We start from the raw sequence: 12,738 nt of genomic DNA on the forward strand, positions 1-12,738 counted from the left end.
CACTAGGAAAAAACCCTCATGTCCCCGTCCCGTCCCATCCCGTCCCCCGGGCTAGCCACTGCCCTTCTCCTGGCCCTATGGCTCCTCATACTTGTGCCAGGCCTTCATGATGTCACTGGGAGAGTCCTGCAGGCAGAGCAGAGAGAAAACAGGCTGCTGGAGACAGGGCGAGGCCTGGAAGGCCCCTAGGTGAGACTCCTAGTGCAGCAGCTGACCCTAGAGCAGTGACGAGGAGGAACAGCACTGTCCATCCTACTGCCCACTCAGATTTGGCCCCATGGCCCTCCACCATGACAAGGGTAGCAAGGCAAAAACTGAGTGAGTGGCATTGGGCTGTCATGCATGGGGGTCGCAGTGCCACTCCAGGGGCTGTGGGCCAAACCTCAGTGGTGCTGTGAACCACGTGCACCAAGTCACAATGCCACTCACTCCATGTTGGCCTCGCCATCCCTTCTCCTCACCCCTGCCGTTGAGACAGTTCTTGCACCAGTACTGAACCAAACCAAGTGGAGTTCAGGGAGTCTCCCCACCACAAACTGGGCCCGAGGCACATGCCTAGGTTTTCTATGCCTGAATCCAACCCTGCCAATGGTACACACCATGTGTTCGGCTGTGGGTGTCACTGGGATGAAGTGACTCATCTTTTCTGGAATCTGGATTGGAATCTACACCATGTTTGTCAATATGAGCTGTTGGGGTCCACAGTTACAGGGCGTGGGAAAAAATTCTCATCGCAAGCAAGTGTGACAGAAATTAAGTAGATCCAAATATTACTGGCTACCTTTTGCATATGTAAGCCATGCCAACCTAGGCTTGAGAGAGAGATTGAAGGATCCGCTCATCTTCCTGGCTCTGTTAAAGGAAGTCAGAGAGGAAGAAAATAGGGAGGGAGTGAAAAAGGCTGCCTTGGCTCCTGTATCACAAAAGCCAAGAAGAAACGGCGACTAGCCAAGAAAAGGATGTGCAAAAGCAATTGAAGGACTTGAAGGATCAGGCGGCTGCTGTGCAGATATCACAAAGTCAGCTCCCTTTACCTAAGCCTGTCATGGAGGAGGGAGGTAGCCACCCTAAGCAGCCTATTCAGACGCATCCAGATCAAGAGAGACAGAGGAGACCATCTCAACCCATGGGCCAAAATCCTCTGGTCTGTTTCCACTGTGGGGAAGCTGGGCATAAAGCCTGGAGAAGTCCTAAGCCCAGGAACAGGGGAGGCACAATTCGGAAGTGTCTACAGGGTTATGCCATTCAGAGAAACACCAGGGTCATGCCATTCTCCAGCATGATCAATCTCCCTGACATAGTGACAACTCTGGGAAAGTACCTGCCTAAAGGTCTGGTAGGACCTGCCTTGGAATGAGCTAGAAGGACACACCTGTAAAGCCAGCTAAGGCAATGACTCCCAGGTGACCCTCAGCTTTAGATCCCTATATGGCAAATTACTGCAACACCTGTCTGCCCACTCTGCAAGGACTAGCTGTATGGGGACTAAGTATACTCCAAGTACATCACTGTTCAACTGGAATTTCCCCCTGATGTGACTGGAGTCAGGCGTAAAGTGGACACATTAGCCCTGATCTGCCTGGATCCACAGAGGGATACACAGGTGCCTGTTCTCATTGGTACTAATGCCAATATGCTTGGACAGCAGCCCATGCTATGCCATGAAAAGGGAGGAGGCGACCATCCTTACATGCTCTGCATATACTTTATGGTGAGGGATGCCTCCAGAAGAAGAAAAACTCACCCATGTGGAGATATTGAAGTTTGTGGGGAAGCCCATAATGATACCTGCAGGAATGAAAAGTCTTAGAGAAGCTACTCCAAACAGCAAGTACCAGGGAGGAGGCTTGAGCCACATCTCAAGGGAGAGGCAACACATATAATTTTGCTGATCCACTTTCGGTGCAATTAGCCCTTAGGCAATCCTGTCCAGCCATTATGGGTGGGATTTACCATTGGTCTCATTCAGAACCCACTGATGTCAATGAGCACAGTGCCCGGCCACCTGAGTGCTTTTTAAAATCCCGCCCTTTACATCTAATGATTTGGGGGGGGGGGAACCTCCCATTACTTTCAGTCATTACTTTGCCTATTCTGAGCTGTTAATTTTGCAAGAGAAAAAGACAGGCTGCCTTCTTCTAATTAAAAAAAGGACTGGCATTTCCTGTATCCTCAAGAGAATGAGTGCCCCCTACTGTTCTTAAATGGGCCTGTTCCTGCCGGTTTTACCACCATTTCCTCAGAGACACCAGTGACTGGCAAAATGGTACTTTTCTTTTCCACTATTACTGTAAATAACTTTATAAAGTCTACATCTGCCACAGCTTTGTAACAAAATAATTCCACACACCACTTGACCACAGAGATATGGAGATATTAAAGGAGATAAACATTTATCCTGTCAACTGAAATCTCTTTAGTCTTTCCTTTAAGGTCATGCTAAGTGTAAGTGACTAGAATTTGTTCCTGGGCTGGCACACTTTCCTGACAATTCTGCAAGGTGAAATAGATACCACACAGTGATATCTAAGATACCATAGTACTTCCTTTGACTTAGGCTAGGAGACACTTCAGCATCTCAAACTCGGATTGTATAAATGCTGGCTTTGTAAATTCCCAACAAATAATGTGTTGTTACATGTTGATGACCTAAAGGCAACCACTGTATATTGAACAAGGAAGGGGCTTTTCTTCTTTTGTAGTCCAGTACCATGTAAAGTTACTAAAGTACCTTTGATAAAGAGAACGCAATGGTAGCGGATAGCTTTAAGGTCTGAGCAGTGACAAAGCATCAACAATACGTTCACTTAATAAGTTTATAGCAATTTGACCAATAAGCCAGGATCTGTGCAGTTGTAATGGATCCCTGCACAGACCCTCAGCCAGACAATCTGATTCCTCTTTTCACAGTGCCCAGTTTGAAGGCAGATATTTCAGAGATGTGCATATGGATATAGCTCAATAGAGCTGACTGCTCACGTTGACAGGATGTTAATGAAACTGATCCAGAGTTGGTGATTTACCTATTCTGAGCTGTTAATTTTGCAAGAGAAAAAGACGGGCTGCCTTCTTCTAATTAAAAAGAGCACTGGCATTTCCTGTATCCTCAAGAGAATGAGTGCCCCCTACTGTACACTCACTGTCTTGGAATTGTAGAGCTGTTTTTAATTTCATTTTCTCCACCTTTATATCAGTAAACCCAAACAAAGAGAATACACAGCAATAATACAAAATGGAATTTCCTTACAGCTGAAGTCTTAATGCTTGCCTTTGAGGTGTATATTGCCACAGTCCTTGCAATAAACTGTTGAGAAAAATGGGTTTCAGAGTAACAGCCGTGTTAGTCTGTATTCGCAAAAAGAAAAGGAGTACTTGTGGCACCTTAGAGACTAACCGATTTATTTGAGCATAAGCTTTCGTGAGCTATAGATGAAGTGAGCTGTAGCTCACGAAAGCTTATGCTCAAATAAATTGGTTAGTCTCTAAGGTGCCACAAGTCCTCCTGTTCTTGTTGAGAAAAAGATAGAGATCTAAACTGGGTGGCCCTTACATGCCCACTCAGGGGTACAGGAGGAAGTCATAATTCTAACATCACTCCCTCTGCATGGTCATGTCAGGGCTGGTTGTAATTGTCGTTCAAGGGCTCAGGAAAGCCTAAGGGTTGTTCCCTAATGCCTTCCGGCATTCTCTTTGGAACAGTCTGCCATGGCCCTGCTCTTTGCTACAGGCTCCATGGATATGGGGCCTGAAAAATACAAGAAACAAAAGGATGGGAGTGTTGAGAGAACGTTGCACATGGAGAAATCAGAAATGACTAGATAGTAACAACTCCAAAGAAAAGAGACAGGAAAGAGAGAATTTAGGGACACCAGTCAAAACTCTGATCTGTTGCCAGCGCCAGTCAGAGAACTGTGAGCACAGATGTGGCGTGGGGGTGCAACGAGCTGTGAAGTGGACAGTGAGTGAGAGGTGAATAGAAAATGTAAGAGGAAAGTCTCTTGGACATCTTGTAGTGAAGGTGGCTGGATGAAATATGGCATCTAAGGTACTTTAACATACACAGACAGGGCTAGCATCCTGAGTCCTTGGAAAGGACACTGCTGTATCAAGTGACAGTATTGAGATGCTTCCTTGACAAACTGTTCCCCAAGAGATTGCTCTGGAATGACTGGATTGTGTTGTTAGGTTTTTTTTAGCATGCAATTAATTATTTGTGTGAATATATACATGTATGCTATGTTTAAGAAGGATGAATTCAAATTGGAACAGGTACAGAGAAGGGCTACTAGGATGATCCAAGGAATGGAAAACCTATCTTATGAAAGGAGACTCAAAGAGCTTGGTTTGTTTAGCCTAACCAAAAGAAGGCTGAGAGGAGATATGATTGCTATCTATAAATATATCAGAGGGATAAATACCACGGAAGGAGAAGAATTATTTAAGCTCAGTACCAATGTGGACACAAGAACAAATGGATATAAACTGGCCATTAGGAAGTTCAGACTTGAAATTAGATGAAGGTTTCTAACCATCAGAGGAGTGAAGTTCTGGAACAGCCTTCCAAGAGAAGCAGTGGGGGCAAAAGACATATCTGTCTTCAAGAAAAAGCTTGATAAGTTTATGGAGGAGATGATATGATGGGATAGCCTAATTCTGGCAATGAATTGATCTTTGACTACTAGCAGTAGATATGCCCAATGGCCTGTGATGGGATGTTAGATGGGGTGGATCTGAGTTACTTCAGAGAATTCTTTCCTGGGTGTCTGGCTGGTGAGTCTTGCCCACATGCTCAGGGTTTAGCTGCTTGCTATATTTGGGGTCGGGAAGGAATTTTCCCCCAGGGCAGATTGACAGAGGCCCTGGGGGTTTTTTGCCTTCCTCTGCAGTGTGGGGCACAGATCACTTGCTGGAGGATTCTCTGCACCTTGAAGTCTTTAAACCACGATTTGAGGACTTCAATAGCTCAGACATAAGTTAGGGGTTTATTACAGGAGTTGGTGGGTGAGATTCCGTGGCCTGTGTTGTGCAGGAGGTCAGACTAGATGATTACAATGGTCCCTTCTGACCTTAAAGTCTATGATTTTGCTGTCTAAGAAAAAGGGATATACCTGACTCAGGTAATGGAGGGGGATAAGGATAGAAATGATGTGAAACCTAATCACAACGTAGAAGTGCTGAAGTTTGGTTAAAACCAGAATATTCAAGACAGGAAGGATCCAGCAAATTTATTTTTCTCAGTATATCTCATATGTTTAGGAGATGGGTGTGTTTTCCAAGGTGATAAAGAACACTCAGAAACAGTCTACTAGACAAAGGACTAATTAGCAAGACCAAACAATAGGGCACAGATTCCCTGAAGGATTATGTACCTTCACTGGTCTGAAGTCAAAATGAAGATTCCCATTTACGTCAGTGGGCTTTGATTCAGGCCCTTCGAGGCCAAACAGTGAAGTTAGTGAGTGGGCACAGTTCAGCGTCAAAAGAGTTGGCAAGTTAGGAGCTAACATGATAGGATCAGTTTTCTTCACTGTGTAATCAATAGCTTGTGAGCATAAGGATTTAGGATGGATTCATACTTTCATGGGAGAGCGTCCAATAGATGTTCCTGATGGTAGGCTAGATTCTCTATTTAAGGCTAAGATTTTCAAGAGGGATTTATAGGGTTTGGGAACCCAACTGCCCGTGAAGTTCAATGTCATTTGGATGCCTAATTCTCTTAGGTGCCTTTGTGAATTCTAGCCTTAGTTTCTTGACAGTAGGCCTTTCGGATCTGAAAGCACAGAATAGTCAGACTTCGATAAGAGACTTTGAAAGAGGGAAAGGCTAGTTTTTTTACAGCTGCCACAAGGATCTGTTCTGCATTTGATGGGCCAAATTCTCTGTCTCAGTTAATGGAGCTGCATGAGTTTACACTAGCAGAAACTGTAGCCTCGTGGGTGGGTAGCTCCTGTTGACAATACTGGAAGTTAGGGGAGTTCTTGGAAATACCTCCTTATACCCATTAGAATATAGTGGTAGTGTTTCCATCAAACCCTGGATGTACATTAAGAAACAGAGGTTGGGAAAACATCATGTAAGCATGAAACTAATCTGATTTATGACTTTCTATTTATTTAAGGTCCAGTCCTGCCACTCTTACATTGAGCAGTGCCTTTGTCAAGGTTCCTTCCCCACTCTGAACTCTAGGGTATAGATGTGGGGACCTGCATGAAAACCCCCTAAGCTTATTTTTACCAGCTTAGGTTAAAACTTCCCCAAGGTACAAACTATTTACCTTTTGCCCTTGGACTTTATTGCTGCCACCACCAAGCGTCTAACAAATATATAACCGGGAAAGAGCCTGTTTGGAAACATCTTTCCCCCCAAAATCCTCCCAAACCCTACACCCCCTTTCCTGGGGAAGGCTTGATAAAAATCCTCACCAATTTGCATAGGTGAACACAGACCCAAACCCTTGGATCTTAAGACCAATGAAAAGGCAATCAGGTTCTTAAAAGAAGAATTTTAATTGAAGAATAAAAATAAAAGAATCACCTCTGTAAAATCAGGATGGTAAATACCTAACAGGGTACTCAGATTCAAAACATAGAGAATCCCTCTAGGCAAAATCTTAAGTTACAAAAAGACACAAAAACAGGAATATACATTCCATTCAGCACAACTTATTTTATCAGCAATTTAAACAAAACAGAATCTAACGCATATCTAGCTAGATTACTTCCGAAGTTCTAAGACTCTATTCCTTTTCTGTTCCCGGCAAAAGCATCACTCAGACAGAGAGAACCTTTGTTTCCCCCACACACACACCCCAGCTTTGAAAGTATCTTGTCTCCTCATTGGTCATTTTGGTCAGGTGCCAGCAAGGTTATTCTGGCTTCTTAACCCTTTACAGGTGAAAGGGTTTTTTCCTCTGGCCAGGAGGGATTTAAAGGTGTTTACCCTTCCCTTTATATTTATGACAGCCTTACTCGAGTAACCTCAGCAGGAAGTACCAATGTGAGTAACGATGGAAGAACAAGCACTTACTGTTTTACACTAGCATTGATGTTATTCATTGGGTAGTAAAAGTGATCTTTGGATTTCCACGCCCACCCTCCTTTTTATTGGGTATTAGAAGGAAGATTATTTTATTCTAAATGATTGGGCAGTAAACAGGCTCAGAATTAATGTCTATGTTTGAGTTATAGAGTTTTTGTTGGTTTAGCCTCTCTTGGAATTCTCTACTCAAAATAATCCAGTTGTCAGACTCAATCCTCATTTTCAAATCCAAACAGAATTTTTTTCTCCCAATATTGTATCTCTTCACTAGACTTTCGCTTATGAGCTCTAAGATGCTTCTGAAAAGGGTTCTAAGAATAATAAGTATGTGCCTAATTATTTTTCGCAGTGCTTTTATAGCCATGTTGGTCTCAGGATATTAGAGAGACAAGGTTGGGGAGGTAATATAATTTATTGAACCAACTTCTGCTGGTGCAAGAAAGAAGCTTTCGAGCTACACAGAGTTCTTCCTCAGGTCTGGTTTTCTCATTCCTTTCTACTCAGTTTGTGTCTCATGTTAATTGTTGATGTCACTTTTTTTGCTTAGGTGTAGTATGCAGAACAAAATTTTGGTTAAAATTGAGTTCTGAAATCCACATGCAGGCATCTTGTGAGGTCTGATTTTCTTAGGTGCTGAGCTACCTGCAGCTCCCAGTAAAGTTTAAAAAAAATCTTTATGGGAAATTTTGCCATGAACCCGAGACCTTTTCCCAGGTTGGAAACTTGGTGTCAGGGGCAGCTGAAAAAAGCACTCAGAACCTTTAAAAGCCTCTTCCACCTATGCACCTAAATTACCCAGCTTTAGGTACCCAGGTTTGAAAAGTTTGAGCTCCATCTGCAGGTCACATCCCTTCCAAAGGAATCCATTTTGTCACTCATATCTGTTTCTTTCACCGCAATAGACAATTCATCACAACTCATCAATTTTTATGCAAAGAAGTCAGCTTTACGGCAAAGATGACATGTGGAAGTATGTGGCTATGCCTATTGGGAGCTCTTGTGTGTGAAAGCACTAAACTCCAATTATAAAGGGGAAGGTGCCATGATAACCTGCTGTTACTTGGTGCCGCGTTGGGTCAGCATGGCTGTGCTATAGTACAAGTCCTTGGTAAGGAAAGGTATGAAGACTATTGCAGGAACATCCTCTTATGTCGTGTTTCCTCAGTGCTCTGCACAACAGGGCTTACTCAGAGGTTCCAGGCAGGAGCACATACAAATATATACTATTTATTTGCTTATGAGTCAAATCCTGATCCCTTTACACACGCAAAACTCACTTTCATGGGAGATTTGCCTCGGTAAGGGCTCAGGACAGAAATATTCGGCCCTGTGTGTTAATATCCATTGTTTACTATAGTAAACACATTTAGCATTGGAAGGTCTCTTGTGTGCCTTGATTGTGTGCCAAGATTCTAATCTTGTTTATACCAGTGTAAATCCAGGGTAATTCCACCGAACGAATCTATCTGTTGTAACTCCATTTGCGTCAGTGGGATTACTCTGGATTTACACTGGTGTAAGCAAGATGGGAGTCTGGTCTTATCTGAGGCAGTTTGCTATACAAGTGTGATTGTGCAGGTTCTGTGGCCTGCAACGTGCAAGAGGTCAAACTAGATGATCACAATGGTCCCTTCTGACCTTAAAGTCTATGAGTCTGGGCTGATACTTGCGACTGCCTGCCACGTGGCTCAAGGGATCCTGCACACACACATCCACAGCCAAAAGCTCATCGCCCACTATTTTATAAAGAAGTTGCTGTTTTTAACACTTACTTCAAATCTGGGTCAGTTACAGAAGGGGACAGGTGGGGCTTAGAACCAGAATCTAGTATCGTTCTACTTTCTCCATTCGCCTCCCATGACACAAGTTACTTGCAGTGTCCCAGCCCCAGAGGGTAGGCGTGAGTTCACAGGGTATGTCTACAGTGCAGCGGGGAGGTGTTACTGCAGGACATATAGACATACCCAAGCTAGCTTTGGGTTGGCTAGATTAGTAGCAATAGCAGTCACACTGGCAGCACAGGTGGATGCAGGACTTAGCCCCACCCACCCAGGACTCTGGGTACACACTGGAGCAGCCGCCACTAGATCAAGGGGGGAGGGATAGCTCAGTGGTTTGAGCATTAGCCTGGTAAACCCAGGGTTGTGAGTTCAATCCTTGAGGGGGCCATTTAAGGATCTGGGGCAAAAATTGGGGATTAGTCCTGCGTTAAGCAGGGGGTTGGAATAGATGACCTCCTGAGGTCCCTTCCAACCCTGATATTCTATTCTATGAAAAGCTAGCTGAGGTGTGCTTACACATGCTGCAATCCCACCTTCTGACTACACTGTCGACATAACCATGGCGAAAGAGCCCATGCAAAATGCAGCGTTTACTTTCCTTACCTGCTCTGGGACACTGTTCTTTTACTCTCTCTCCTAAGCATGTTTTATTTTCCTCCTCTGCAGGACCAGCTTCAAAGGCAGGGCATGCTTAGACTGAAAATAAAGATAAAAGATAGAAAAAGTTCTAGGGGAATAATCCCTTATGGAAAAGTCCTATAGCATTTAATAGAGAGGATTCCATAGAAACTACTCCAAACACCTGGAGAATTTAATAGAGAATGGGATTCCTTCTATAGGAAGGAAGTGGAATTCTGTGGAAATCTATGGACTTCTATAGCAGGGATAGAATTAGCTATTAGGTAAAACAGGATTATTCAAAGGGTCTATAGAATGGCTACCTTTTTCTATTAAATTCAACAGGGTTTTTTTTAAGGAATGGCTTGGGGCCAGATTGTGGGCTTGGGCTAGGGTTAGGATTGGAGCCAGTTGATGTCCCAGGTTAGCCTTAATGGCCCTGTAGGGAGGCAGTGTGGTTCCCCAGTGCCCCGGAGAGGGACGAGCTCCACCAGACACCAGAGTGGGCAGAGCCAGAGCACTCCAAGCGCGCCCCTCAGATGGTCAGAGGCTGGACAGGAAGAGCCCACCCCCAGAGCTTACTTGAGAGGCCAGATGCCTCCGTCCCAGCTCCCGCTGGGGAGATTCCAGCAACCAGCGGTGGACCTGGAGACTGGCCTGACTGGCCAATACTCGATGCAGATCAGCATGTGGGAGAGTTGCCAAGCCTACCCCTTGCCTGCTACCCAGAAGAGTCACTGAGCCTATCCCTCGCCAGCTACCCCAAGGATCCAATGGTGATTGACGCCCCTAAGGATAACACCTTGATGCGTGGGTGGCAGTCTCTCCCTCTCCCAGGCCGCTCGGAGCCTGAAGCCTGGGTGTGCTATCTACCTGAGTTTGCTCAGCCCTTGCCTGAGCCTTGAACTCATTGCTGCCCCGCCCTGACCTAGGGCCTGGGCCTGTTGACTATATAAACTGCTGTTCAGCCCCTGCCTGAGGGCCTGAGCTGTGACTCTTTACTGCCCTGCCCTGACCCAGGGCCTGGGCTTATCATCTGCTAATGGTTACCTGTGTGTGATTAGCCCCCTGCCAGATGGCTTGAGCCAGGACTCCTGCAGCCAGACCAATTCCCCGAGGGGCCATGCAAGGACTAAGGGTGGCAGTGTAGTTCCCCTCCGCCCTGGAGAGGGATGAACCCCAACGAACCCCCTCCACAGGCCCATACATTAAAAATAAATGAGGAAGATGCAATGAAAATATTTCATTCCTCTCCTTCTTGTGAGCCCACTGGCAATTCTAGCCAAGCCAATGGGATTTGTGTCCCTCATTTGCCTTCTGGTAGCACATGCGGGCCCTTGGCACCTGAGGGGGTTAATCCTCCCTTTCTTTATTCTGGCGAAACTCCCACTGATTTCATTTTGGAGTTGTGCCCGTGTAAGGAGGGCAGGATGGAGCTGCAAAGTGATAAAGGAGTAGGTGGGTAATTGCTGTAATTCAGATGTCAAGTAACCAGCCAGACTATTGTGTCTTCCCTTCCCTTCCCTTCATGTTCCTTTGTATTTTTCCACCTTCAGCGGCCCTGTTTGATTCTGACTGCGGTGCCTCTACATTCTCACCTATTACAACAGGCTCAGTCTCATTTTCTGTCCTGTATTCAGCTGGGAGATCAGTAAACCAGAAAGTGCGTGGAATGTAACCTTCATTGTGAGTATGAGACACAATCCCCAACAGCAATATTCTCCCCTGGGTTAAAACATACCTGACACGATAGGGCCTGGGCACGGAGGCCATTAGAGTCCAGTTCTGAGTAGCACCAGCCAAGGGCGCTGGAACCTTTGTAGATGTGGGGGGATAACGTGAAATACCAAATTCTTATCTCCTGGAAAAAATTGTAATTTTAGCAACACACATACAGGACCCAGTACAAACAATGCAAACTCCTTTTGGAGCCTCTTAAATTCTACTGCTGTATAAGCCTGATGGGCTTTGCTCCATTGAGGTCACTAGAAAGACGCCCATTAATTTCAGTGGGCTTTGGGTCAGGACCATCTTCGATCCCATGAGATCGAACATAGAAAAACAGCTCTACAAATGTTTGAGTGCTAGCCACAGAGGTATTGCGGGGACAGGAGGTTCAGCAGCAAGGCTATCAGATTGTTTTTGAGTCGGGCGACCTGGGTTCTGTTCCCATCTTTGTCACTCTTCCAGTGTGTGGCGCTCGGCAAGTGCTTGGGCCTGTATTTTCTAACGTGGGTGCCTACAGTTAGCCACCTAAATCCACTTGGGTACCTAAATGAAGGTCCTGAATTTTTCAGAGGTGTTGAGCACCCACCCCTGTTTTCCATTAGAGTCAATGAGACCATTAACGTGGAGAAGGTGAGGAGGATTTGGCCCTAGTCATGTTCTTGTTGTGGTATTTCCTATGACTTGGTAGCAGAGTGCAGTCCTCCTCTTCCTCTCTCCTAGAGAAACTAGCTTTTTCTGCACAAAAAAGGTAGAAAGTATACTATTGGGTGTTTAGTTTAAAAACAACGAGGAGTCTTTGTGGTGCCTTAGAGACTAACAAATTTATTTGGGCATAAGCTAAGTTTAAAAATGTGTATCTTGCTTAATATTTATTCAGCACACTAAAAATATCTTCCTGGGCTTTGCTTTCATTTGGCTCATAAACCTGGCAGTTGCAACACCTAAGAACAATATTTATTCAGTACATTAACACAGCATCGGTTCAGAGAGACTTTATATTTTTATCTATGATACTTATATGTCTCCTGTTGCTGTATAATCAGAGCATTTTGCATCCTTTAACCTGTTAACCTCACCAGACCCCTGTGAGATAGGACACTGCTGCTGCCCTCATTTCTCAGCTGGGGAACTGAGGTTCAGAGAGACTAAGTGACTTGCCCAGGGCCACACAGCAAGTTGATGGTGCTGCAGAAAATTGAATACGGGTCTCCAAAGTCCCAGTCTAGCACCGTCACAGCTGAACCATCCTTCCCTGATTTCTTTATTACAGGCGTGATCCTGTCCCGTTTCCTCCTGCTGAGTAGTACCTGGCTCTCAGAGTACTCTCCTTGCGATCAGTGAGACTACTTGTGGCCGGTAAGGGGGCGCAGAACCAAGCCATGTGTGCTTATTAGACATTCAGCCTGATTTTTTTTAAATATTTTTTTGGCATTTTTACGATAGTGCAAAGGATTTATGCATTTGTGCTGTAGGAGCTGAACATACACATTCATTTGATTGTACAGTGCGCTATTCTGCGACCCTGCTTCGCAGGCAGGCCGTGTGTTATACCGGTACATTCAGATGCGGTCAT

The sequence above is a fragment of the Eretmochelys imbricata genome, chromosome 13 (genome assembly GCF_965152235.1).
Source record: "Eretmochelys imbricata isolate rEreImb1 chromosome 13, rEreImb1.hap1, whole genome shotgun sequence".
In the NCBI taxonomy this organism is placed as follows: Eukaryota; Metazoa; Chordata; order Testudines; family Cheloniidae; genus Eretmochelys; species Eretmochelys imbricata.